Source organism: Heterocephalus glaber, unplaced genomic scaffold (genome assembly GCF_053883595.1).
Source record: "Heterocephalus glaber isolate CG9 unplaced genomic scaffold, H.glaber_assembly_v1.0 deba00000331, whole genome shotgun sequence".
NCBI classification, from domain to species: Eukaryota; Metazoa; Chordata; class Mammalia; order Rodentia; family Bathyergidae; genus Heterocephalus; species Heterocephalus glaber.
This window is the reverse complement of record NW_028258142.1, coordinates 60,997,364-61,024,041: the sequence shown is the minus strand read 5'-3', so window position 1 is coordinate 61,024,041 and position 26,678 is coordinate 60,997,364. Positions and strand designations below refer to the sequence as shown.

Below are 26,678 nucleotides of genomic sequence, written 5' to 3'. Positions count from 1 at the left end.
TACAGTGTTCTGATGTGCCTTTATTGTAGAGATTCTCTTTACTTTTCCACAGAGCTTCCATTTTTATCGAGGAGCCTGAGAAGCCCTCTTTCTGTTACTAAGTTCTGCTCTATCTTGTGGCCCTCAGATCAAGGGTCTTTATAATCCCCTGTGCCTCTGTAGTGTGGGACCAGGTAGAAGAAAACCCAGAAGGCCAGAGTCGCGGGGTGGGGGGGGAGATTGGGCCTTAAGCGGACCTCACCGTGGCGTGGGCGGGGCCTGGGTCGGCCGCGGAGCTTCACGCTGCTTCTGCCTGAGGCTTTTTATGGCTCCTGAAACATGGTCACCAAATCTGAGTATGCATCTCATTGTGTGCATGTGTGTGCGCGCGCGCGTGTGCACGCTGGCGTATGCTGAGGATGGAACCCAGGGCACCTGACTTGTTAGGCAAGCGCTCCACCACTGAGACATATCCCAGCCTCCGTCACCACTTTGTTTTGGTTTGGTTTTTGCAGTCCTGGGGATTGAACCCAAGTCCTTTGCATGGGCTACATCCCCAGCTCTATTTTTAGGAGACTGGGTCTCACTAAGTCACTAGGTTGCCCAGGCTGGGCTCAGACTTGGAATCCTCCTGCCTCAGCCTCCCAAAGTGCTGAGATCACGGGCATATGCCACCACACCTGGACCCTGTCACATTTCCTTGAGTGGCCAAGTGACAGTTCTTTTTAGGAACCTAAGATATGAGCCCTTCTGTGTGATATTGAAGCCCAATCCACAAAAGACCTTCTCTTTTTAAAATTTTAGCAGTATTTAGAAAAAAGCTTTCTCTTTATTGCAACTCCAACACGTGCTTTCTTCTCCCATTTTTTCCTCACTGAATATTTCGCAAGTGACAGTGAAACCATTCCTACATGGAAAATGCAAACTAAACTTTAGTCCAGGGAAACATAGCATGCATTTCATATTCCTGAACGTCAGGATATGTAGAGATTTAACTAATTTGCTGTTAGACAATCCTTGTCTGGCTTTAAGATGCCTGAGCTGGAAAATACACTGGGGGGCACTGGCTGAGAACTTTGTACTCATCCCCTCTGACTGCCTGTGGGATGTGGTGGGCGTCCTGGATGAGCCCTAGACCGACACAGTGGTCACCTGTCCATCGACTGGCTGTGGGGTTTTTTTGGTTTTTTGAGACAGGGTCTCATTATACAGCCCAGGCTGGCCTTGACCTCACTGTAATCCTCCTGCCTCAGCCTCCTGAGTGCTGGGATCCCAGGTGTGCACCACCATGCCCAGCCATTGACTGTTCTTGAGGACTAAAGTTGTGAGGGTTTGCAGAGTTTGGCTAAATGACATTGTGGGTTTATTTTATCTTAACCTGGGGCTTCTGGGGTTAGCCTCTAAACTACATCTGCTGTGGTCATTATTTCAGTGTTTACCGACACACAGAACAAGCGAAAATAAAACATTGAGGTTCTTGTTCAGGACTCAGCTTCCTTTGTTGGGTCAGGGTTGATTGTTGTGGACCCTAATCGCGAAGAGCGCTCTCCTGAGTTGTGGGTTGCGGCTTGCTGTGGTTTCCATGCTGTTTGAGAGGGAGCTCGGTCCTGGAGTCCTGGGTGCTGCCCTGGAGGGGTAGATGGAGTTAATGTTCATGAGAAGGCTGATACACGAAGGGCACGTCCCCGTGGTCTGGCTTCCGGTTTCATCCTGTGACTTCTCCCTCTCCTGCTCCCACTGTGATGCCTCCTGGGCTGGGTGACACCACCAGGGCCCTGCTCAGAGCCAACATCATGCTGTTTGCACATCCGGCCTCCAGTGCTGCAAGCTGCATGAACCTTTTTGCTTTGCATGCCCTGAGCCTCAGGTATGTTGTCACAGTAACAGAAAACTGATGAATCCACCTATCAGAGGCCAATCAATCTTCTGACTGCCTAGAAAGGGGGATGCCAAGGGCTAAAGAAAGAAAGACAACTTGTGTAATTTCATAACACACAGGGGGCTGGGATGTCAGTGCCTCTGAGCAGGCAAAGACAAAGACATTTCCCAGCTCACCACTATTTACTGGTACACACAGTAATTGGAGGGACCATCAGGTGACTGAGGGCTCAGAGGGCAGCGGTGACCTTATGGTGATGAGGGCAGTAAGGAGAGCATTCTTACAGTAGTAGGAGGGACAGGATAGCAGGCTAATAAATAATTTGTCCTGGGCTGGGGATTTAGCCCAGTAGTTTCACCACCTGCCTTCAAATGCAAGGTCCTAAGTTTGATCCCTGGTACTGGGAAAAACCAAAAAGAATTTGTCCTTCCCTCAGGTGAAGCCTTCCTATTTTTTTATTCCTACTTGGTTCTCAGAGAACCAGGATGTCTCCCGCTGATGTTCTCTCCCCTTGAGCATCCCAGCATCAGGGACCATTGAGGCCTCAGCTGTGAGCAGAGGTACAGACCGACACTTTCACATGCCGTAGCTGGCTCATGGGCAAGGCGACACTGGGCCTTGGACAGCTGTAGCCGTACTTTAGTTATGAAATGATCTCCCCCAGAATTATGTAGAAATGCTCCCAACATCCACCCTCTTGCCGCTCTCCATCTTCTGCAGATTTTCTACAATGAACCGATGCGCTCTTACCTCACTAACACTACAACACGTGTGATTATTTTAAACTGCTGAAATACGATCTCATTCACTGGATAAATATTGACGAATATCCTTGGGCATGCACCACGTGGAAGGTGTCACTGTGGGTGGTGTGAAAATAAAATCAGGAAACAGCCAGGAGTAGTGGCACACATCTGTGGTCCCAGCACTCGGGAGGCTGAGGCAGGAGGATCGCTGTGAGTTGGAGGCCAGCCTGGGATGCATAGCAAGACCCTGTCTAGAAAAAAACAAACTAAACAAAAAAACAGTAAACAACAACAGACACATGTGCTCTGGTCTTCAGGTGAGTTGCTCAGGAAACCTCAGATCTTGAAGGAAGCAGAGTTGGTAAGGGTTGGGACAAGGAGACCTTCTGTTCTCAGCTGGTGAAAGAGCGACTCCTTGATGCATAGCCAGCATCCTGAAGATGATTAGACTGTGACCTAGGAATGACAATTTTCCTAAACCTTATTCAGTTTGGTAATCTAATCTGGCAGATCAGAAAGGAACAGTGGGAGGTAAACCTCAAAATGGGTACTGGGATAGAAGCTTACAAGGAGGTGGGTCAGGGCCATATTCTGTAGGATGTGATGACTGTTGGCAATTCTCTCTCTTTCTTCTTCTTCTTCTTCTTCTTCTTCTTCTTCTTCTTCTTCTTCTTCTTCTTCTTCTTCTTCTTCTTCTTCTTCTTCTTCTTCTTCTTCTTCTTCTTCTTCTTCTTCTTCTTCTTCCTTCTTTCTTCTTCATACTACAGATTGAAATCAGGACTTTGCACTTGCCAGGCAGGTGTGGCACCACTAAGCTACATCCCCAGCCTTTTGGCTTCTTTCTAATGGCAAACTTCTCAGTAGTCAAGCTCTCCTGAGTTCCAACTTTACAGAAGCTTCCTTTCTGGTGAGACACAAAACTTTCAAAATCACTCAGTTGTACTGTTTGCACTTGATTCTCAATGTTGAGGTGGCTAAAAGCCCCCATCAGTACCCTTGCCACAGATTGAATGTTGGGCTGCCTTGAAATTTTCTGTCAGGTTAATTGGCCCACTGCCCCTACTCTCAAGTCTCCTACAAAGTCCCTGGACATGAGCAAAATGTATACAAATTTCCTGCCCGAGCTTACCACACATGGCCTGCAGTCCAAATGCCAATGGAGTCCTGGTTCCCAAATGAAACCTCCTGAGTATGGTCTTTACCATTTGCATTTTTATCCACATTCTGATCTGCGTTTTGACCAGAATCTCCCAGTGAGCTCAGTTTACAGCTTTGTAGGGCTGCTTCTCCAGTCAACATCTCCAGACCTTACCAAACTGCTCCTAAGAACCAGTTCCAAAGGCATCTCAACTACAAGGTCAGGTAGTGTCACAGCAATGACCCCACTTCTTAGTACCAAAATTTGCCCTAGTCACTTTCTTGTTGCTGAAACACAATACCAAATACCTGCAACTTCAAGGAGGAGACATTTATTTTAGCTCCCATTTCAGGCTATATTTAGCTGGGTGCAAGGCAGGATGGCTTGCAGAGGAGCATGGCAGAAGAGAATTGCTCATGGCATGGTGGACAGGGAGCAGTTGGAGTCAAGGCAGAAGCTGGGAAGGGAGATGAACCCTTCCAGGCCACACTCACAGTGACAGGCTCTTCTCCCCAAACCCTGTCTTCTAACAGCAAGCCAGTTGTTCACCCCCAAAATCCAGTCACCTCACAGAGGTCCTGCCCATGATCCCATGAGGCTTTAGGGGGACATCTGGATATAACCCCAACAACCCTCTACCATCAGCCATCTCCTGAAGTCTTTCCATCCCACAGAACAGAAACTGTGTACCCATTAACACTAGCTCCCCGTTCTTCTCTCTCCACAGCCTCTGGAACCCTCTGCTCTTGTCCTTTCTCATGAGGAAGTTTTCTACTGTAGTCTCTGAATTTGACCATTCAAGGTTCCTTATGTATAAATGGACTCAGACAATATTTGCCCATTTCACTTAGCACAGTGTCTTCAAGTTTCATATTCCACGGTGCCTCGGCTCACAAACTGAATTCTATGATTCTGGTTCCAAACTGGATTGGACAAAAACTGAATCAAATTCAGTGATTAGGTTTAATGTTGATCTTATGGAGAAATTTGTTTCAGTTCTTGTCCAACTTGGTTTGTGACCAGAATTGTGGAAAATATTAAGTTCATGAACTGAGGTATCACTCTATATTATGGCATACATCAGAATTTTATTATTTTCTCATTTACTTTTGTTACCCAATTTTTAATTTTGTTTTTTGTACCGGAGATTGACCTTGTGCTTGCCAGGCAGGCATGGTGCTCTGGTTTTTAATTTTAACACAATTTCAGTGCTACAGAAAGTTGTAAGAATAGTACAAAGAAATCCCATAGATTCTTCTCAACCAGATTCTCCAGATTTGGTTCATTATTTTCCACACATAAGTGCAGGAAACACACACAGAATCATGCACAGAGAGATCTCTTTTTCATAAATCATTTGAATGAAAGTTGCAAATACATTGTCCTTTGACCTCTAAATACTTCACTGTGGGTTTCTTAATGACAAGGACAACATTTTACTAATAAATTATCAAAATTAGACAATTAACATTGAATACTGCTATTACCTAATATACTACTGACCAGATTTGTACTTTTCGGGTTGTCAGATGATGTTCTTCATAACAAAACAAAAATTTCCAGACTAAGATTCAATCTAGGATTGTCCTTTGCATTTAGTCAGCAAATCTCCTTGGTCTCTTTTACTCTGGAACAATTTGTATCTTTCATTCACAACCTTCACATTTTTTAAAGTTATAGTAAAGCCTTGTTTTTTTATAGCACGTTTTCCAGTTTGGCGTTGTCTGATGTCCCTGCGTGGTTACAAAGATTTATCACAAAAGTAATACTATGAGCTTGCTGTCATGGTACACCATCTGTAACCTCAGCACTCGGGAAGGCTGATGCAGGAGGATCTCAAGTTTCAAGCCCAGCCTGAGCAGTTTGGAGACTTAGCAAGACCCTGTCTCAAAATAAGAATATAAAAAGGGATATAGCTGAGTGTGAAGGTCCTGGGTTTGATCCCCAGTCCCACACTCACAGACACACAAGGAGACACTACATCCTTTTGCATGCCCAAATCCAGTGGCACCTGATGTCAGTGGTGATTCCCCCCTTGGTGGTGACGTTCTTTGCTGATGTGGTTAAGGTGGTGTCTGCCAGTCTTCTCCACTGCAAATTAATTAATTTTTACTTTGTTACTGATAAGTATTTTGAAACAAGGTCAATGTCCTGTCCTTCAAAGTTTTATGCTCTAGTGTTATAACCCATTTACTACTATAGGAAGAGCTTTTCCTCCTCCATTCGCTTGTTGGCTTCTTTGTATCGCCGTGGAATGTGACGTCTTGCTCTGTTCAGTGAGTTATAATCCATTGCTGTTATTCTCTGTTTAGATGCTCAAAATGTCTCCTGTTTGGCCAGCGGGAGGCCCTCAGACTGCTGTCTTTATCCTTTTCACTCACCTTCATCATTCTTGGAGGACTTTCTTATTTCCTGACACAACCAAATGTCTCTGGTCATTTCTCCAAGAAGCCCTGGTGGTTTTCAGTGGGAAGCTGGCGTGTGCACTGCTACTGGGAAGTCATTGCTTCTGGTTTTCTGAGCAGACAGAGGTAGGACTACACATACACACACACACACTCACGGACACACACGCTCACATGCACACTCACATGCTCACACACTCTTACACGCTCACACACACACTTTCAGATGCTGGGAACCATGAATTTGTGCTGACCTCCAATTTCAGCCCAACACCCCAGGACTGACGTCCGTTCCCCCACTTCTCAAATGTGAGCCTTCCTCTGCCTCTGTGGGCCACAGCCAGGAGGGCATTGCTTCTTGCTCAATCCTAGACTGCCACGGCCAGGCCACTGCAAAGAACAGCCCTCCCAGCGATAATTAGATGCTCTTTTTCCTTTAGTCTGAGGGCATAAGGTCAAAATATCCTGCTCAAAAGGTGCTTGAGTTTAGGGCTGGGGATTTAGCTCAGTGGTTCTGCTGCCTGCCTCGAAAGTGCAAAGTCCTAAGTTTAGTCCCTGGTACCAAAAAAACAAAAAATTACTTGAGTTCAGTCTGCCCTGCTCTTCAACTATTATTCTTTTGAAATGCATTTGGGTTTGTTTGTGTTTTAAATTACAGTCCTCTGTGTTCTTCTGATTTTTATCATTGTCTTGTTTTGTTTTGTTTTCTGAGACAAGGTGTCTCTGTGTAGTTCAGGCTGGGCTTGATCCTCCTGTCTCAGCCTCCTGAGTGCTGGGATTCCAGACCTGTGCCACCAGCCCAGCTTACTGTTGCTTTTTGCATGTAAAATATTAAAGTCCATTCTACAAGGGAAGTTGTCCCAGGCAGAGCTGGGCCCCTGGTGCCACAGCCCGGCAGGCAGATAAACACCCCCCACCCCGGTACCCAGGAGCATAGGGTTCCGGGGTTTCCCTCTTATGTTTCTTTTTGAAAAAGAAAAAGCAGAAATATGCATATTTTGTTTTGATACTGCACACGATGCATCAGCAATTCTAGTGCCTCTTCCCATAATAGTCAGTGAAGAGGGCCGGGAATTTAACTCAGTGATTCTGCCCCCTGCCTCACAAGCACAAGGTCCTGAGTTCGATCCCTGGTACCAAAAACAACAAAAAAAGTCAGTGAAGATCCAAGTGTGTATACGGCATCTGTCACAGTCACTGTGTTAGAATTTGAAATCAGGAACAAGACAAAGTTGTCCACTATCACCACTCTTGTTCAATATAGTTCTGGAAACATTAGCCACGGCAATTAGACAAGAGAAAGAAATAAAAGGAATAAAGATAGGTAATGAAGAAGTCAAACTGTCATTATTTGCAGATGACATGATACTCTATATAGAAGACCCCAAAAACTCCACTAAAAGTCTTCTAGACTTAATAACCAAATTCAGTCAAGTAGCTGGTTACAAGGTCAACACACAAAAATCAACAGCTTTCCTCTACACCAATGACAGACTCACTGAGAGAGAAATAGGGCAAATAATTTCTTTCACAGTAGCATCCAAAAAACTGAAATACCTAGGAATCAACCTAATGAAAGAAATCAAAGACCTGTTCTCTGAAAACTATGGCACTCTGAAAAGAGAGATTGAAGATGATATCAGAAAATGGACAGACATCCCCTGCTCCTGGGTAGGAAGGATTAATATAGTGAAAATAGCCATACTTCCAAAACTGCTATATAGATTTAATGCAATTCCAATTGAGATCCCAGCAGCATACTTCATAGACCTCGAGAAAACAATCCCAAAATTCATTTGGAACAAGAAGAGACCCAGAATAGCAAAAGCAATTCTAGGTAACAGAGACATGGAAGGAGGTATCACAATCCCCAACCTGCAACTCTACTACAAAGCTACTGTGATAAAAACAGCATGGTACTGGCAAAGAAACAGACTTGAGGACCAGTGGAACAGATTAGAAGATGCAGAAACAACGCCAGACACACTCAGCCATCTCATCTTCGACAAAGGAGCCAAACACCCTCACTGGAGGAAAGATAGCCTCTTTAATAAATGGTGCTGGAAAAATTGGGCTTCAATTTGTCAAAGATTAAAACTAGACCTGTATCTCTCACCATGCACTAAACTAAAATCAAAATGGATTAAAGATCTAAATATTAAAATAGAAACTCTGAACCAGTTAACTTAATGCTATTTTCAATTCTTTCCTCTCATTTCTTATAACATTTCTGTCATACATTGCACTTATCCATACACTGATCTAGTATATTGTTGGTATTATTATTTTGAACAAATATTTATTTTCTGTTTGATCAGTTAAGAACAAGGAAATGAAAAGATTTTGTTTTACCTTAATTTATTTTCTTTTTCTTTTCTTTTCTTTTTTTTTGGTACTGAGTATTGAACTTGGGACCTCGAGCTTGTGAGGCAGGCATGGTGCCACTGAGCTAAATCCCCGGCCCATACCTTAATTTATTTTTGATGCTTTATTTCTTGATTTTTTTTCCTTTATATAGATTCACATTTCTGACCCATACCATCTCACTTCTCTTTGGAGAGCTTATTTTAACATTTTTCTAAGGCATCCCCTGAAGATGATTTCCCTCAACTTTTGTATGCCTGAGGAAGTATTTAGTACTTTTTATTTTTTTTGTTTAATCTGTTATGATTTATTAACTGTACAGCAGTAAGTCCTTTCCCCAGCTTTCAACCCCAGTACGTATTTTATTACAGGTCTCATGTTGGCGTCCTAAAATAGCGGAAAATATCACACAGTACAGCTAAGCACAAAATGCATCAGCCTAGATTCTGATAGCTAACTCATGGTTCTCCTAAAAGCAATACACAGACGAATGTGTTTGAAATTAGTAAGACCGAGATGCTCTAAAAAACATTTTAAAGGCCAGGGATTTAGCTCAGTGGTTTCGCCGCCTGCTGCGCAAGTGCAAGGACCCGAGTTCGATCCCCAGTACCAAAAAAAACACAAATATTTTAAACATGTGACAGTTCATGTGCAAGACTCACTTTTTAGTTGGTTTTTCTTTATATTATTATTATTATCATTATTTTATTATTATTATTTGAAGATCCAGAGTTTCAATTACTGACGTAGTAAAATTTCCTGGCCCAGCTTGGCAGTGCTGCTGTGATCCACTCACAATCATCCTTCTGGCTTTAACAGAGGATTTATAAAGCAACATTCAGCTACAAACAGAGCAAAGAAAATGTCGATGGGAAGTCATAACTGAAAGTTAATTGTGCAAGGTTCAGATGGTGGCTCTATGGGCTCGAAACCCCGTCTGTCCACAAGGGCGTCCATTTTGGCGGGCAGCAGTCCGGGTGCTCTTCTGCTGCATGATCGGATCCGACTCCTTGTCGACATTTACACACCACCAAGTTCGTGGTAACTTAATTTGCAAGTCATTAAAATGCTGGGTTTTCTCATGCTGCACTTTTTTTCAACCTCAATTAATGGAAAAGATTGAAATGTAAAAGAAGTTACTTACAAGCTTGGCCATACACAAAATTTTGTCAAGAAACGGGCAAAGCTTTCAGGACAGAAAGCCATCGTGGCATGCCACACTACTGGTGCATGCAGCAGACTCTGAGCAAAGGGAGTCTGGGAACAGCAAAAGCAAAAAACAGGTTAAAAGTCTACGTCCTTCCCAAGCCTGCATTTACCATTCAGCTCTCTCTTGGGAAGAAGGCTGAAGAACTCGGGGAAACCCGTGGCCATTCTGGAGTGGTTTACTAATCAGGAGAGAGGGCGCAATGTCCGTTTCCATCTAAGAAAACTAGGCATAAACACTGTCTTCAGCCTTTCAAAATAAACCCTCAGGTACTCAGGAGCCTTTCACGATTTGCTACCCTCCAACAGCAAGTTCTAGTTAAATCCCATTTTTCTAACATCATCCTTGGCGTTTTCTTTCTCAGTAGGTTTGGTGAAATGGTGTGCAATGCCTTTCCCGAAGCCAAAGGAAGAAAGAAAGGAGAAATGTTAAGACTGCCTTGAAGCAGAGCCCGGAGCAGCCCCGGAGCCGAGTCCCCCGTGCTGAGGCCCACGGGGGTCTGCGGCTGGGCCTCGTCTCCCCGCGCTCCACAGCTCAGAGCCCCGCTCTTGTTCGGCTTCAGCGATGACGCCCCCCATTGCACCTGTGTTCAGGTCTTCCGCCGGAATGGTGGCTGCTGGCGTTCCGTTTGGGCCGGCTGGTTCTGCCCGCCGGGTGATCCTCCTCTCCGGTTTTCGGCAGGTGGTGGGGTTGGGGTCCGGTTCAGGCTCAGTTCCCAGTGTGGTTGGATCTGGCTCAGGGTTTTCCCGCGTGTAAACGTCTGCCCACGCTTAGAGCAGAGAAGGCCGCAGCTGCAAGGCTGGGGTCATGCAGGGCCGGGGAGGGGCTGTTTGTGGTGGAAGCGCTGTCACAGTGGGCGTGGAGGTAAGGCTCCTCCCCGTGTGGGCACACGTATGCACGATCACGCTCCTCCCCGTCCACAGCACAATCGCACTGGTCACACTTAGCGCGTTTCTCGCTCTCGTGTGACTTGCGAGGCCGCGTGAGGGCACAGCGCTCACGAATCAGCGTGGCAGTAAAGGGCCTTGCTCGCCTTGCTCGGTAAGGAATGCTGCTTTCGAGAGTGGACCCCAGATCGCTTTTGGGCTATGACAGTGTCAGTGGGACAATGAAGCTCAGCCACATTTTGTGGGCTTCTGTGAGATGCGCGTCTTCGTGCACGGCTCTGGGTAAACCGAGCGTGACAAACGTAACATTCATAAGGTTTTCCCTGAAGGGGTTCTCCCGAGCCTCGTGAGCTTCGTGTATCCTGCGAGCACAACTGCACAGCTGCACGACTGTGCTGGTGGCTGGCGGCGGACGTGCCCGTCTAATTTGCTGACTCCTACGCTGGCATCGCCACCCGCGGGACACTTAGATGGCCTCTCCGGGATGTGTTCGTGACGACAATGCCTCACCTGTCTCCCCTGGCCACAAAGGCCGGGCCATAGCCTGGGCACCGAGGACGGCCGCCCAGGTGGGCATCAAGGTGATTCTGCAGGAGGCTGACTTCTGAATGCCCTGCCGAGAGAGCTCTCGCGTGGTTTCACATCAGTGTGGCTTTTCATGGGACCACCCAAATTTGAGCAGCTCCGTGGACGCGTGCAACTGCAAAGCTACACTGGAGTGACTTCTTCACCTTTCTTTTACACTTTCGTTGGCTCTGGAGGCCCCCTCTCACCAGCTACCTTTTCTGCGTTGACCTCCGACCTCCGACCTTCCTGCTTTCCTTCCTCAGTTGTAGACGGACACATCCACGTCTTCGCTCTCCTCTGTGTAGTGCAGTTTGCTCTGTTTGGTTTTCTTTGTTTTTTGGCTGGGGGCTGATAGCCTGGGTCTTTTTGCCAGCGAGGCTCTTCCTGAGGCGGAAGTTCCCCTAGCGCTAGAGTCTCCACCTCCACTGGCCCCGCTTTCACCACCCGAAGCCCTGCAGGCAAAGAAAAGGCGAGACGTGGCGTGGGTTCGCTTTCTGCAAGGCCCTCTCTAGCTCTTCACTCTCGTGAGGCCCCTGAAGTTCTTCTCGTGCAGTGGCAGCAACAGGTACAGTTGCAGGAGCAGGTACTGAACAAGTCGAGGCTCTCCTACGTTTACAGGCTGTTCTTCCACACTGAAGACCTGCGCTCTGCGCATTGTCTGCAGCCGCCTCTGCGCACCTGCACCGGCCACTGCTGTGACCTCTACCGCCCTTCCTTTTATTATTTTTGAGAGAAAATTTTGCTGCATATATAATTCAAGGTTGCTGCTTTTTTCTTTCAACACTTTAAATATTGCACTCTTCTCTCTTCTTGCTTCAGTGTTTTTGTTTTTGTTTTCTGAGACAGGATCTCAATAGATAGCCCAAGCTGGCCTCGAACTCATGGCGATCCTCCTGCCTCAGCCTGCTGAGTGCTGAGATTACAAGTGTGCGCCACCATGCATGGTACAATGGTTTTTAGAGGAGGTCAGTATAATTCTTTTCCCTGTTCTTCCATGGATGAATTGGTTGTGCCCACCCCCTACTTCCACCTCTCCTGGGCCTCAGCTACCACCTCCCGTCTTCTTTCAAGCTTTTCTTCTTGTGTCTAATTGTTTGTTTGTTTTAAGGCAGGGTTTTGTTAAGTTGTCTGGGCTGACCTTGAACCTGTGATCCTTCTGCCTTTGCCCCTCAAGTCACTGGGCTTACAGGATTACCTGTATACATCAGCTTTCCTGTTGCTGAGACATAATACCCAACACCCACAACTTAAAGGAGGAAAGAGTCAATGTGGCTCAGGGTTTCAGGGGATTCAGTCCATGGTTAGCTGGCTCCAAGGCAGAAACATCACGTCAGAAGGGATTAGCAGAGCAAAACTGCTTAGTTCATGGTGGCCAGGAAACAGAGAAGGGAACAGCACCATTGAGGCAGGGGTCAGGGACCAGACACAGGCCCCAGGGCTGCACCTCCATCACCTACCAGACACCCTGAAGTGCACTCCTCCAGTCCCAAGGGCAAATCCCAAAGCCAACCAAGTTGATGCTCCACTCTACCTGCCACATTACCCATCTGTTCTTATGTTTTGGCCACTTTTTGTGTTAGAGCTTTTGGCACATTATCCATAGTTATTTTAAATTCCTGTTTGATAATTCCAAAATTTCTGCCATATCTAATAATCACATTAAAAAAATAAAGAAAAAGATGAAATTACTTTAAATGGTATACTTCATTTAATCCAGCATATCCAAAATATTACTCCTAAGCATGTAGTCAATATAAAAATTATTAAATATATATTTAAAAGTTTTGACACTAGAACTTTGAACTCTAGTGCACATTTTGAAATTACAGTGTTAGGACATTCCTTTTTTTTTGGAACTAGGAGTCAAACTCAGGGCTTGCACTTGCCAGAGGACATTTCAAGTATTTAATAGCCACATGTGGCTGGACCCTACATCAGATGGCTCAGGTGTAAGAAATCCCTACCTCTGATTCCTGAAATCTGAAAGCACAAACACAGTGATGAGACTTTTTTTTTTGGTACGGGGGATCAAACTCAGGACCTTGCGCTTGCAAGGCAGGTGGTGGTGCCACTGAGCTAAATCCCTGGCCCCATGATGAGACTATTTTTAAAAAACTTTTTAATTGTGGTTAAAAAAAATTCACCCTCTTGACCTAAAAATATTATGTTAATTTAAAATACTATTTTTTTTGTTTTGAGAATAAATGTTATGAGAACATGTTTGCAGTACTCGATGATTATATTCATCATGGGGACTTGGTACATGTACATAACACACCTTTTTATCCCCTAATATTAGTATTAATTAAAATATCATATAGTTCTGTGGCACTAAGTACACTGCCAAGTTTTTCATCTTGTAAAATGGAAACTCTACACCTGTGACAGTTAAACTGCATGGTCAGCTCGATCAGCAGGAGCCACCCAGGGGATTAGCTCAGCTCACACCTGGGGTGATGTCTCTTTGTGGTTTTGATTTGCATTTCTTTAATTGCTGCTGATATCCAGCATCTTCTCACCTGTATTAGCCAAGTGTGCATCATCAGGGGTGAGATGTCTACTTACGTCCTCTGCCCATTTTAAAATCTGGTTATCTATCTTTTTCTTGTTGAATTGGAGACAAATTTTTATATATATAGCAAATATATCTAGGCTAATTCAGTAAACAAAAAACCCCCAAATGACAACAACAACAAAAAACACTTCATGAGAAAGCATATAAAAACCCAACCAACAATCCAATTGATAAATGGGAAGCATTCTCCTGATCTAACATAAGCACCATCTTCTGCATGTGATATATGGTTTGCAGTTTTGGTTGTTGAAAGTCAAGGAAAAGGTAATTAAATTCCGTAAGTACCTGGAGAGTCCCATTTCATGTTATAAAATATTCCTCTAGCTGGCCGTGGTGGTGTACACCTGTAATCCTAGAACTCTGGGGGCTGAGGCATGAGGATCACCATAAGTTGGAGGCCAGCCTGGGCTAAATAGTGAGTTCAAGGCCAGCCTGATGTACATAATGAGACCCTTTCTCAAAAACAAACAAACGAACAAACAAAATCACCCCCTTCCAAAAATAAAATATTCCTGTAGGTATAATGTAATGTACTTGAGAAACAAAACATTTTTGTACATCTAGATTGCTACCACCATTAGTAATATTAGAATAAATATCTTTGAAAATGTATTTGTACTTATCTATGATTATTTACTGAGGACAAATCCCAGTAAATTCGAATTCTGAGCCAGGGAAGGCAGACGATGCTCCTTTTGTTTCACACATTGTCAAATTGTCCTTCAGGAAGAATACCGCCTTGCAAGAGTGGGCGGCACCAGCTCTAGAATTAGCCGCAGCCCTGAGTCGGACGGTAACTCAGGCTGCCTGGGTGCACATCACTGTTGCAGCCACAGTTGCCATTACTGCGGTGACCACAGTCTCACACACTCATGACTCATGCCCACCAAGTGTGGGAGGTTTCAGAACGCTTCACTGACCTTAACTGCTAGTTAACATGCTGCTGTAACTATGACCAGTTCTGCATAGTGTGAAATGGAACCAGGAGGCCTGACCCTGGGAGGGAGGAGGCAGAATCGCCGTTTAGCATGAAGGAATTAATGTTCAGTAGCGTACCAGTGATCTGGGGAAGTTCCTGTGTGGCTGCGTTCTCATCATTAATTATCATCAGATGATAATTAATCTGGTGGGAGAACCTTCATGAAGCACAGCATAGAGCCTGCCATTAACAACTGCCCACGACTGTCACTGGTGACCATAGTGTTATTGCTGTTGTTCCTTTCTTTATAGCAGCTACAGAAGTAATTTTTTTGGTACTGGGGATCGAACTCGGGACCTTGTGCTTACGAGGCAGGCGGCAGAACCACTGAGCTAAATCCCCAGCCCTACAGAAGTAATTTTAGCAAATCAATACCTTCCCCGTGTATCTCTTATAAATGATTAAACCACGATGCAGAGAAAAGTCTCATTTGTAGTAGGGAAAAATAAAAAACCCCATAAAATCCTTAAGAAGAATCTAAATGAAAAGTCTACTAGGTGTTATGATGAACCTATGAGAAAAATAGTCACTCAAACAAAAGAACCTGCCATTTTCTGGAAGCAGTCAGTATAATAAAGATGCCAGGGTTAACAAAATTCTAATCAAATCGCAACTTCATCTGAGGGGAAGAATTTTATGGGCTGATTCTAAATTGATCTCCTTAAAACAATGAGAAGCTATGGAGCTAAGGTTTGGGCGGGGGATAGCAACCTATTGGCTAAGGGCCAGGCCAGAAGAATGAGAATTTCAGAAGCCACATTTTCCTTCTTTAATGTGGAAATGGTTTAATGAATTTCATGAAAACACTCTTCTTTCTTTTGTATTCTATTAGAGAAATGTCAATGAGAAAACTAGTATTTTTTTAAACACTACACTGTCACCTGGGTGTATTTGACATTTTGTTTTCCTTTGCAGCACTGGGGATTGAAGTTGTAGCCTTTGCCCTGAGCCACATCTTCTGCCTTGTCTTTATTTTTTATTTTGAGACAGGGTCTCGATAAGTCACTAATTTTCCCAGGCTAGGCTTGAACTTGCAGTCCTCCTGTCTCCTGGAATGCTGGGGCTGTAGGTATGCACCTCTATCCCCAGCTGGTATGTCACGTCCTTTATCCCCAAAGCCATATTCGATACATTGTTTTAGCTGATGCTGGGAAAACCTTGTGAGGTGGGTTCCATTTCTGATCGCAGACTTGCCCCAGGAGGCTGGACGAGGCTAAAGAAGGACTCAGTGGCAAAGCCTGGGGGGAGTCCAGCCCCTCCACCACATTCCCAGGGCATCTGATGGCCTGCCAGGCCCTGGGGGTGCACAGATGGGCGAGACAGCCTGGCCTGCTCTTCCCTGTGCCTCCCTCTCCCTGCCCTCGGCTCCTCCTCCCGCAGGCAAGGGTGCAGGCAGGGGCAGCCATGTCCCCACGGGAGTGCCCCAGTCCTCCAAACGGGGGAGCCCCCAAGTGTGGGGCCCCCGAGCCTGTCCTGCCCTTCGCCTAGCTGGGGACCGTAGACTTCTTTGGCCTGGTAGATGTGACCCTCTTGAAAGACTCCCGACTGCTTCCTTGGGATAAGCTGATTTGTGTTTCCTGAACCCACCTCCCAGAGCAGGGCAGGAGGAGGCCCAGGCAAAGCCCACCCCGCTGCTGCAGGAAGGGGAGGCCCAAGCCAGGCCCCGCCCTGGTCAGGGCAGGGCAGGGGACACGGAGGGGCTGGGGCCTGGCGGCCACACATCCCGGCTCCCGTCGAGGTGGGGGCAGGACAGAGAGGCTCCTCCCTCAGCTGCTCGCGGCCCGCAGTGTCCCCGACCAGAAGCTCCCCCAGGTCTCGGGGACTGAGGAAGATGCGCTGAGACCAAGAGACCTTGGGGGCCCAGAGGGACCAGGGCGAGAGGACTTCGAAGGCGCTAAGCCTTTGTGTTTTCACAATTTAGAATTTACCTTTTTCTGCAATTCACCACAAGCTTGTGACGCAGGAGAAGAGGATGCCGTTACCGACCCTTTGCCAGTGCGGACGCCGAGTCAAGAGAAGCCGTAAGAGAAAGAATGGCGGAGCTCAGGGCTCCTGCGGTTATCGGGAGCTATTCCTGGAGTCTCCCCATCTGAGAGAGGAGTGACCGGGCCCAGCCCCGGGCACCCCCACCCCGGGGCCCCTCCGGGGGCGTCTAGGCAGCGCCCGGCTCCACCTCCCGACGGCCACTGCCCGGTACCGCTAGGCCGCCGAGCTGCCCCTCCCCGCTGCCCGCCATCGTGACTTGGTGTTGAAAGCGGAGAGCCCGGCCCACAGTGAGTCACAGAAGTGGCAGGTGGTAGGAGGACACGCCCCAGCCGACCTGAAAGACAGAAATGTGGCTTCACTGACCCTCCTACCGCGTCCTGAGTCCTCTCCCCACTGGATGAGTGCGGGGCCGAGGATTGCTGAAACAGGATGACAGCAGAGCCGAGGCCTCGGTGAAGACCGGGCGCGACCTGTCCCAGGTTGGCTCTGAGGTGACCCTCCCGGCCCAGCCCATGCGCCCCCAGACAGCGCCGGGGGATTATGCCCGAGAGGACAGGGCCTTGGTCTGCAGCCCCCTCCCATGCACCCATCTCCAGGGCGCTATGGATGTCCCCTCATAGGGACTGTCCTGGAGAACTGCCGGCTGTTGGGAGCGATGCTACCGACAATGCTATAATTTTAAGGGAAAATCCTAGTTCTCCTGCCTACAGGCCAGCTATGGCATTTTGAGACATAATTCCATTTTGGCCTCTGGTCACAACTGAGACCTCAGTGATCCGGTGATGCTGTGATGCTCCAGGACAAGATTACACCAGCTGAAGACATCCTGGGAGGAACAAAATCTTCATCTACTCAGTTCCTCATTGTTCTTAGATTTCCGTCACCTGCAGTCATTTGTTACATGTGTTTCTCCTGATGTACTGAGTACTGAATAAAAGGTGCTGCAAGCTGGGGGCTTTCGTCTTTGCCGCCCAGAGCAGCACTGATCAGGCCCAAAGCTCAGCTTCTTCTCAGTCTCATTTTTCTACCTTTCCTGTAATTCACCTTGTGCTGCGGTGGCTCGCAGGAGACTAGGACTTACTGCAGAGGTTCTAGTAATGTCCCCTTTCCCTGTTCCCTACAGCTGGCCAAGTGAAGCCCTGCCACTCCAGTACCTAGGGTGCTGCTTTGGCTGCTTTAATAATGATTATAGAGCTGTCATGGTGGTGTACATCTGTAATCCCAGCACTCAAGAGGCTGAGGCAGGAGGATCACCATGAGTTCAAGTCCAGCCTGGGCTACATAGTGAGGCTGTATCTCCAAATAAAACAACAAAAAAAATTGATTACAGTAAAAGGACAGAAGTTAATGTCTCTGTCACACAGAACTCCAAACTTGAGACAATGTAAGAGGATTGCTATGAGTTGTATCTAGATGCCCCTCCAAGCCTTACGCACTCTTAGGTGGGGCTTTTAAAACCTGGCTGGATCCTGGGTGTGTGATACTGGATTAAAGGTGTGTGGCACTAAATTAGTCTACTGATTGGTTTAGCATAGTTCTGGGTGTGGATAATGGAAGCCCCATCCTGGATGTGGGTGGCACCACCCAAAAGGCTTGTAGCCTGGATGGGATAAAACGGACAGAAGGAAGACTGCTTGCTGCTTCCTGCCTACCCTGCCACGGACTGTTCCTCCTCTGATGCCCCTCTGACATGCCACACTGTTTTGTTTCCTGCTCCTCCTCCTCCTCCTCCTCCTCCTCCTCCTCCTCCTCCTCCTCCTCCTCTTCTTCTTCTTCTTCTTAGTACTGGGGATTGAACTCGGGACTTTGCATTTGTGAGGCAGGTGGTCAAACCACTGAGCTAAATCCCCAGCCGTGGCACACTGTTTTGAAGCCAGACTACTATGGACCAAAATCTCTACTGTGGGCTGAAATAAACTTTTCCTCCTTTAACTTGTGGCTGCTGGGTGTTTTGTCTCAGCAACAAGAAGAGTAACTAGACAAGGATAGAATAGCTCATGAGCTTGTCCTGGCTCCTGGGCTCCTCCTACCTGGGGCTCTGTCATCCCCTTGGAAATTCCCCTTATCTTCAGGTTGACCCACCTTCAACCAACTTTCGGCTGGCCAGAAGGAAGAAACAAGGCAGGGGAGAGCACACAGCCATCCACAGATTGACCACATCATTTCCACTCAGGGCCTGTCGGCCAGAGGTTATTCCCATAGCCATGCCTAGGTGTGCAGAAATCTGGGAGAGGTGGCTTCCAGCCTGGTGTTTGTGTATCCAGATACAACCCAGAAAGTTCTGTCTCGGGAGGGAAGGAGGGCAATTAGTGCCTGCTGCTACAGTGATTTCCTCTCCTTCCTAGCAAAGGTTTAGAGATAGTTTTTGCCAATGAACAAGGACAGGGTGTCTGCAGGAGCTTCCAGATAGGTCTCCTGTCTCCAAGAGGGACACAGGTTTGCTTTGGGATTCTGCCGTGTTGGATGTGGATGGTGAAAGAGCTGTCTGCATTTTGCCACTGTGAGGACACCACAGAGATTGAGGGAAAGAATGTGTGCTTGACAAAGGTCAGAACCACTGAATTAACTAGGCACCTTCCCTGCCTCCACAGCATCCCGGTTCTGTCGGATGGTACATTTCTTATTCCTTTTTCTTCCCCGGATTTTGGGATTGAATCTAGGGCCTTCTCACTGAGCTGCAGCCCCAGCCTTCTTAACCATTTTTTTAAAATTTTGAGACTATGTCTCAAATTGCTAAATTGCCTAGGCTGGGCTCAAACTTGCCATCCTCCTGCCTTAGCCTGCCACACTTCTTATTCTTTAAGCAAGGTGAATTGGTTTTCTTATTGCTTACAGTAAAATCACCTCAGCTAACAAGGCAGCTTTATAATTGTCTTCTTGTCTTTATTTTTATATTTGCACTGCTGGTCTCTATTATTCTAAAATCTGAACGTTAGTATAAATTTTTTTTAAAACCTGACCTCTTCCCCCAGGGACAACTTCCTCCTAAGGCCTTTGCTGCCAGCTGTGTGGGTCCAAGGCACAGCAGTCACTGGGGCTTCCCTTAACGACATATCTCACTGGAAACCACTGGCTCCTGGATCCTAGCATTTTTTCCTTAGTTTACTCTGTTTTGCTGAGGCATACTGCCAAGTAATCTTCTAAGAAAAGGTACAATGACCCTGAGTGTTCTGACCCCTTGCACTTAGCCGACTGGCTTCCTTCCCACATACAGATTCCGTGCATCCCTCTGGCTGGAATTCCTTAAGCAAAATTCGATCTCCACCCTTTTGTAGGCTTTCAGCTGAGTCTGAGAATTAAATTGACATAAGACAGGTCAACAGAAGATGAGCATACAAATTTAATACAAGTTCTATGTGGCATGGAAGACATCATAAGGCAATGATGACCAAAAGATAGAGATGAACATGTTTATATATAGAATTAGACAAAGTGGCACACTGTGAAACCATGATAAGCTGAAGGGCTTGTCTTAGGGACTTAAGTGGGTGGAGATGTAGCTAGGAGAATAAGGATTTGTTTAACTAGGTTTGTAAGTGCAGATTTCCCTGGGCCCCAACTTTGTGTCCTTGAGGACCAGAATGATGCTTTCCTTTTGATTACAGCACTTGGGAGGCTGAGGCAGGAGGATCGCTGCTGGGCAACACAGTGAGTTCAAAGCCAGCCTGGATTACAAAGCAAGATGCTGTGTCAAAAAACAAACCCACAAACAAATATGCATTTGTATCAGACTCATAGTATTCAAATATTTCACTTGGATAGAAGATTTTTATTTTGAGCTAAATTTTTCAAACATTAAAAAGGACTTTTCATTACCCTGTTAGAGGTAACAGAATTGCAGTCATTCTTTAAAAGCTGTCACAGAAAGCAACTTCATATTAAACAAGGCATCATGCTGAAAACTAGGTCCTTTTGTTTTGTTTTGCTTGTTTCAGACAAGGTTTCATCATGTAATTCAGGCTGGCCTCGAACTTTTGGCAATCCTCCTGCCTCAGCCTTCCAAGTGCTGGGATTACAAGTGTGGGCCACCATGCCATGTTAGGGTCCTTTTAAAATGTCAACATTACTGCAGTGCAATACATTTTTGGTAGATTCTGAAGCAAAACAATGAATAAGTATAGAGCTTAAATATTTACAGTGTGATTATTCCACTGTTGATGGTTCCTCAAACACTGAGCTGCCCATCATGACTACACAAACCTACTGTGTGCCAATGTTTATTTTAATGACAACAGATGATGTCAAATGTATAAAAAACACTTTCATACACGAAATAATTACAGGCTGCTCTGGGGACTGAGATACCTATGTGTTCTCCATCAGAATGAATGTCACCAGGATCCAGACTCCGGGTAAAGCGAGGATCTGTCCTGGCTGTAGTCTATGTTCCCTGGCAGGGGTCTGAAATCATCAGAAGGGAAACAATTGCATTTGCAAAGAGGCACAGATTTTCCTGTGGCTTGCACAAATCATTTCTCTCCCAGGTGCAGTTCTGTCACTTTGACGGTTTCATTTCCCTTCACTTTTTTGTTTTTGAGACAAGAGTCTCGCTGTGTAGTCCAGTGGCCTTGAACTCAGTCTGTAGCCCAGAATTGGCTCCAAATCAGGGCACTCCTCCTGCCTCAGCCTCCCAAGTGCCAAGATTTCATTTCACTTTCTACTTGTCACATCCCAACATGTTCCCAGAGAGACCGAGAGTGGGAGGTCAGGTCCTTTTCTGGGACCTGACACACATACATCTTCCATGGTTCGGGACCCAGGGAAGTCCCCAGCCCTCCAGCCTGCACGTGAGGAGGTCGTCTGGCTGTCTGAAGTGCCCACCTTTCTCTCCACCAGAGTCCAGGCTCCCCTAAGCTCCCACACCCACAGGGAAGGTCCTGAGTCCCATCTCCTGTGCCCCTTTTCCTCAGCACAGAGCTCTGGCCTCAGGCCTCCAAGGGAGGGACTATCCTGCACTCTGAAGAACCCAGGGCTGCATGCCTGGTGTCGCATCCATGGGCCACGCTCTCCAGCAGGGACCCCCTCAGGCCACCTGCTTTCTGCTCACTGCCCAAGTTATGTGGCCCAGTTCCACCTTTTCGACTGCTGCACCTCCACTGCCCTCAGGAACAAGCGGCAGGAATACAACAGTGGGCTAAAAGTCTACTGGAAGCGAGGACCTCACCCTCCCTGTTCACCGCAGTTAATCAGCAGTCTCAGTCCTGCTCTCAGCTGGGAGTCTCCCTCAGGGCCCCTTGGAAGGCGGGAGAGGTCTTCCAGCTTCGCTCCCCAACACAGCTGCTGCAGTACTGAAGCAGCACTTTCAAACTCCTCCTGCCGCCAGAGCCTCTCAATGTGGGTCTCGGGTTCTGCATGACAGCGTCAGTGACATGGAGGTCCTGAGGAATAGAGGCCTCTGTCCTTATCCAGAGGTTCCCCACACCAGGATGCAGTGGGTGTAGGTGCTGCTCCTGGTCCTGGTCCTGGCATAGATGGCTGTGTGACCTTTCCCGAGTCCCCTGGGATGTGAGTTGTCCTCACGGAGCAGGAGAGCAATCGCAGCTCCACTTGCTATCAGGATTTTGTGAGGAATAAATGAGAGCATCTGTAGTAAGGGACAGAGCTGAGGGAAGCTTGGGGGTATGGTGCTGGCACCCCTGAGGCCCTGGGTTCAGTTCTCAGCAGGGGGAGGGGGAGGGGAGGGGGAGAGAGAGACAGAGTCAGAGACAGAAACACAGACAGACTGACTTATAAAACTGTATGCTGATACACCTGTGATGGCAAACCTTTTAGAGCTTTCAATGATACAAACAGCTTACTGTGGCTCGTGCCCATAGGTTCGCCACCACTGCTACATACATTGCCATATTTACTAAGTGTAGTTCATCTTGAGAGGTTCTTGTGAGGAGTAGAAAAACTGTGGAAAGTATTTTTATGGATATTTTTAGATGCTGGTTGGAGACCTGAAAGAAGGGGTTATTTTGAATACAAAACCACTTGGAAAATCTCTGTCCAGCCCCTTGGGGTTGTGCAGACTTCTGGATGCCCAGCCAGCACAGTACTGGTCAGTGTTCTCTGCAGAAGTGACACCAGCAATGCACCCAGCCGTCCCTCGGTGTCCCTGGAGCTCACGCCCCTCCCAGGACCCTCGAATCTGTAGGTGCCATGTCCCTGCAACCCAACAGCACAGGATGTACACATCCACCATGGTGCTCCTTGCAGTGGCCTCTGGCTGTCCTCTAGTACCGAATACAATTCACTGCGTAAATGTATGTAACCAGCTGCTCTCCTGGGTGGTTCTGGGGAAAAATGACAAGAAAAAACATTTGTGCATGCTCAGGACAGAGGCCTGATAACACAGTGTGTCACCATGATGTCACATTTTCTACTATTCGATCCTTGGATGGTTGGTTGAATCCACAGATATGTAACCAGCAGACAGAGAGGGTGGAGTGTGTGTGTGTGTGTGTGCACGTGAGAGAGAGAAACCCCATTAGCGCAATCCCAGGAAACTGAGGGGTGTGAAGCCAGCCCAGCTGGGAAGGTTTGAGCACCAGGGCAGTCCGAGATGGAAACCAAAGCACAGGGTGAGAGGAGATCAGGGCCCGGCTCAGGCAGGGAAGCAGGAAGTGGAAAGCAGCCAATTCCTGCTTTCTCTGCCTTTTGCCCTCTGGGAGGTGGATGACCCTGCCGCGCTGCAGAAGGCCAGCGACAGTCACCAAGGCCACGGAGACCAAGGCTGATCTCACCTGGAAACGAACACACCCAGAAACAGTTTAGTGACTCCTGAAATGATCCATGGCAGTAATAAACTCGGCTCGAGAGACTGCACAGTGTGAACCCGGGGCTCTGGGCTATGGAGAGCAGCAAGACCCTGGCCAGCACACCTCACCTTTCTGTGCCTCTGAAGATGCAATATACACCCATGTCGTGGCATTGCCATGGTGACGTGATGGACGAATCTGTGTCAGACCATTAGAAAAGTTCATAACAAAAGCATTATGCAAAACGTAACACCCGCCAAGGGTCCAGAGAGTCCAAGGACAGCGCTTATCCCAGCTTAGCAGGGACGCTCTCTTCCAGCAACGGAGTGCACTCTCCCCCATAACCAGTCCCTTCTCACCTCAGCCTCGGTATTTCTTTTCATTCATTCATTTTTTCCTTTTGAGACAGGGTCTCATTGTGTAGCCCAGGCTGGCCCCGAGCTATGATCCTGCTGCCTTAGCCTCCGGAGTGCTGGGATCACAGGTGTGTGCCATGGCGCCCAGCTCTGCCTGGCTCTTTCTGCAACACCAAGCACACACAGATGCTTACCGTTAAGCAGTGCTTCTCAGTCTTGCTCTGATTCACCCTCACCTTGTAACTTGCTACAGGGGCCAGGCGCCTCTGTGACAGTGCTCTGTGCCTCCCTAGAAGGGACAGGGGAGGAACTGCCCTGCAGACAATGCTTCCCTTGGATATTTGCAGACGACGGGTGTGTGTGCGCGCGCCGTGTGCTAATCCCGCTGTTCTGTTGACTCAGGAGGCTCGTAGTCCTTTCTTTCCCACATCTTGCCATGGTCCCATGGAATCTGTGGCTTCCCAGTGTGATTCTAGGATTTATTCCTTCCACACCACACAAACCTACCTCCATCGCCCCTAAACGTCGGTGGGGGAGGCTGTCAAGGACAGACACTGGGGGCCTTGTGCCTTGCAGCTCAGGAGTCCACTGCGGGGATCCCAGGACGTGAGCTTTCACTTTAGGCTCAAATCTGAGCTCTTTGGTGCACGCGCAGGAGGGAGGAGGGGAGGCTCCCGGGCAGCTTCAGGTCCAACCTGTTGGGTCTCTTTTTGCTGTGGCAGTGGGGTGACCACACTGTAGGGCTCCTGGGGCTTGGTCCCCGGGCAGTTTCCTTCCAGGTGGAGGAGGGGCTGGGGACCTGTCTCCCAGGGGCTGCTGAGTTAGCTGGATTCTGGCGGGGGTTCCTCTGCTGGGTTCCTGCTAACACTAAGAATCACGAACAGTCAATCCCCAGCACAACCCAAAACAAAAATGAAGAGATCACAAACCAGGTCACAGAACCCCACAGTGGGCTCACTGCTCCCACAGATTTGCCCTGGGCTGGAAGCCGTATGTCTGTGTGCCTCCCCCAGGGCTATCTCCCTACTGCCTGCTCCAGAACTTCCTCTGGTGCCCCATCACTTTCTCCCTCCTCCTTTGGTTTTAACTTCATTCTGTCTTCTAATCATAAATGTCCACAGCACTCATTAAATGTGTGAAGTATTTCAAATTGTTATCGTCTTATCTTTCTTTTCATGTAGTATATTTTAGCCCTTTCTCCATGTCATGAAAATCTTTTGAAAACACACTCTCTGATGATTATTTAACATTATAAGTTATATACCTTAATTGTTTAGCTGCTCTCTCTCTCTCTCTCACTGGGGATTGAACCCAAGACCTCCACACTGAGCTACATGAGTCACCAATGGCCTAGGCGGGGCCCACACTTCGGATTCTCCTGCCTCGCCTCCAGGGTGCTGGGATTTCAGGCATGTGCCATGACACCTGGCTACGTTGTCACTCTTCAATGTAGCATCCTATTCAGATGTTGGCCAGCTCTGTTCTCCGAATGAGATGATTCTGGGTAAGTCTTTTGCCAGCTTTGACACATTTAATAAACTATTAGTAAGTTAAGAAGGACAAGCACGCATACCATGCGGTGTGCCTGTGAAGGTCTGCGTCCTCTGGCAGCCTGAGACTGGGCGGGCAGGCAGAGGTGACCCGGGTCACCCTGAGCACGGAGGGCCCGAGGCAGTGTGACCTGGGGCAGTGAAGATAAGACCCGGGGGGCGGGGGGGCGCTGCAGGGCGAAGTGGACCTTTGAGTTTCAAACCCGGTTCTGCCACTGGGCCGGGCTCCCAGGCTTCCTGAGCTCCAAGAGACAAACACAAGTGGTGCACTGGTCAGATGGACACGTACGTTCCGACCGCGAATATGTCACGGAGGACGGTCACCAGGAGCGCGTCTGCGGCGAGAACATGCGGCCTCCTCTGCAACCCCGAGTCTGGAACGGCGACCCCCGGCCCTGCTGACCACCGCCCTCCTCCCCGCCCCACTGTGCCGCATCCCACACAGAAGTGACATCAGGCCACACTCCCGGGCCAGCTTCCTCCCGGGAGCACCGCGCTGAGGTCAGGGCACCCGCAGGCCTTCCGCCTTGCCAACCACAGGGTTCCGGTCCCGCCCAGGAAGGCTACGCTATGCGCATGCGTACGCACGCACGCACGCTTGCCCACGCAGTGCAGCCCTGCCAGGCCGTGCACGGAGGCCGCAGCTGTCCCTGTGAGACCATGTTTTTACTTATTTCCCTCGCCTTCCCCTGGGTCTGGCGAAATCCATGGAGCCCCTTTATTTTATTGATTCTGTAATGGTACTGTGGATTGAACCCATGGCCTTATACTGTCTGGGCAAGGGTTCTATCACTAAGCTACATCCCTGGCGATTTGTATTTTTAAATTTTCAGACAGAGTCTTGCCAGGGGCGGAATTTGAACTTGTGATCCTCCTGCCTCAGCCTCCCCAGTACAGTCACCCATGTTTCTATTCAGTACCTGCCACTGTACCTGACAAATTTTAATTGCTCAATAACTGTATTGGTTTAACCTAAAGCTTCAAAGCAAGGTTTTCCTTTCACTCTAGTACCGTTCAGGTACCTGTGCATTGCTACTGACAGAATTGCCCTGCACTTGTAACTCACTGAGCCCCCTGCATATAAAATAACTATAATTTCCCTTGGAAAGACTGAGATTTATGAGATCATTTTTTCTTCAGTCTTTCCCCCTGCTTTTATCTCTTCTCCATATTCCACAGAGAGCAAAACAAAAGCAAAGAACTTTTCATAAAAGGAATCTTTCACTGTTACTCCCTTCCCGGAATCAATTAAAACCGAAAAACAATTGCAGAAGAGATGAAATCCCAAGCCAGGCGGGTTCTCCAAGTCTTTAACGG

At 47.7% G+C, this 26,678-nt stretch overlaps 1 long non-coding RNA gene across 2 annotated transcripts; it reads right to left on the bottom strand.

Moving 5' to 3' along the window:
- Window positions 1-19,592: 19,592 nt before the first annotated feature.
- LOC110350845 (uncharacterized) lies at window positions 19,593-25,885 on the bottom strand. Of its 2 annotated transcripts, none has more exons than XR_002397753.2 (3): window positions 24,319-25,885; window positions 23,584-23,975; window positions 19,593-22,990 (listed from the first exon to the last, which is right to left on the bottom strand). It is a non-coding gene; the product is annotated as an uncharacterized LOC110350845 (long non-coding RNA). The 2 variants fall into 2 exon arrangements; XR_015444570.1 differs by having other exon boundaries at window positions 19,596-22,990; window positions 23,815-23,975.
- Window positions 25,886-26,678: the final 793 nt, after the last annotated feature.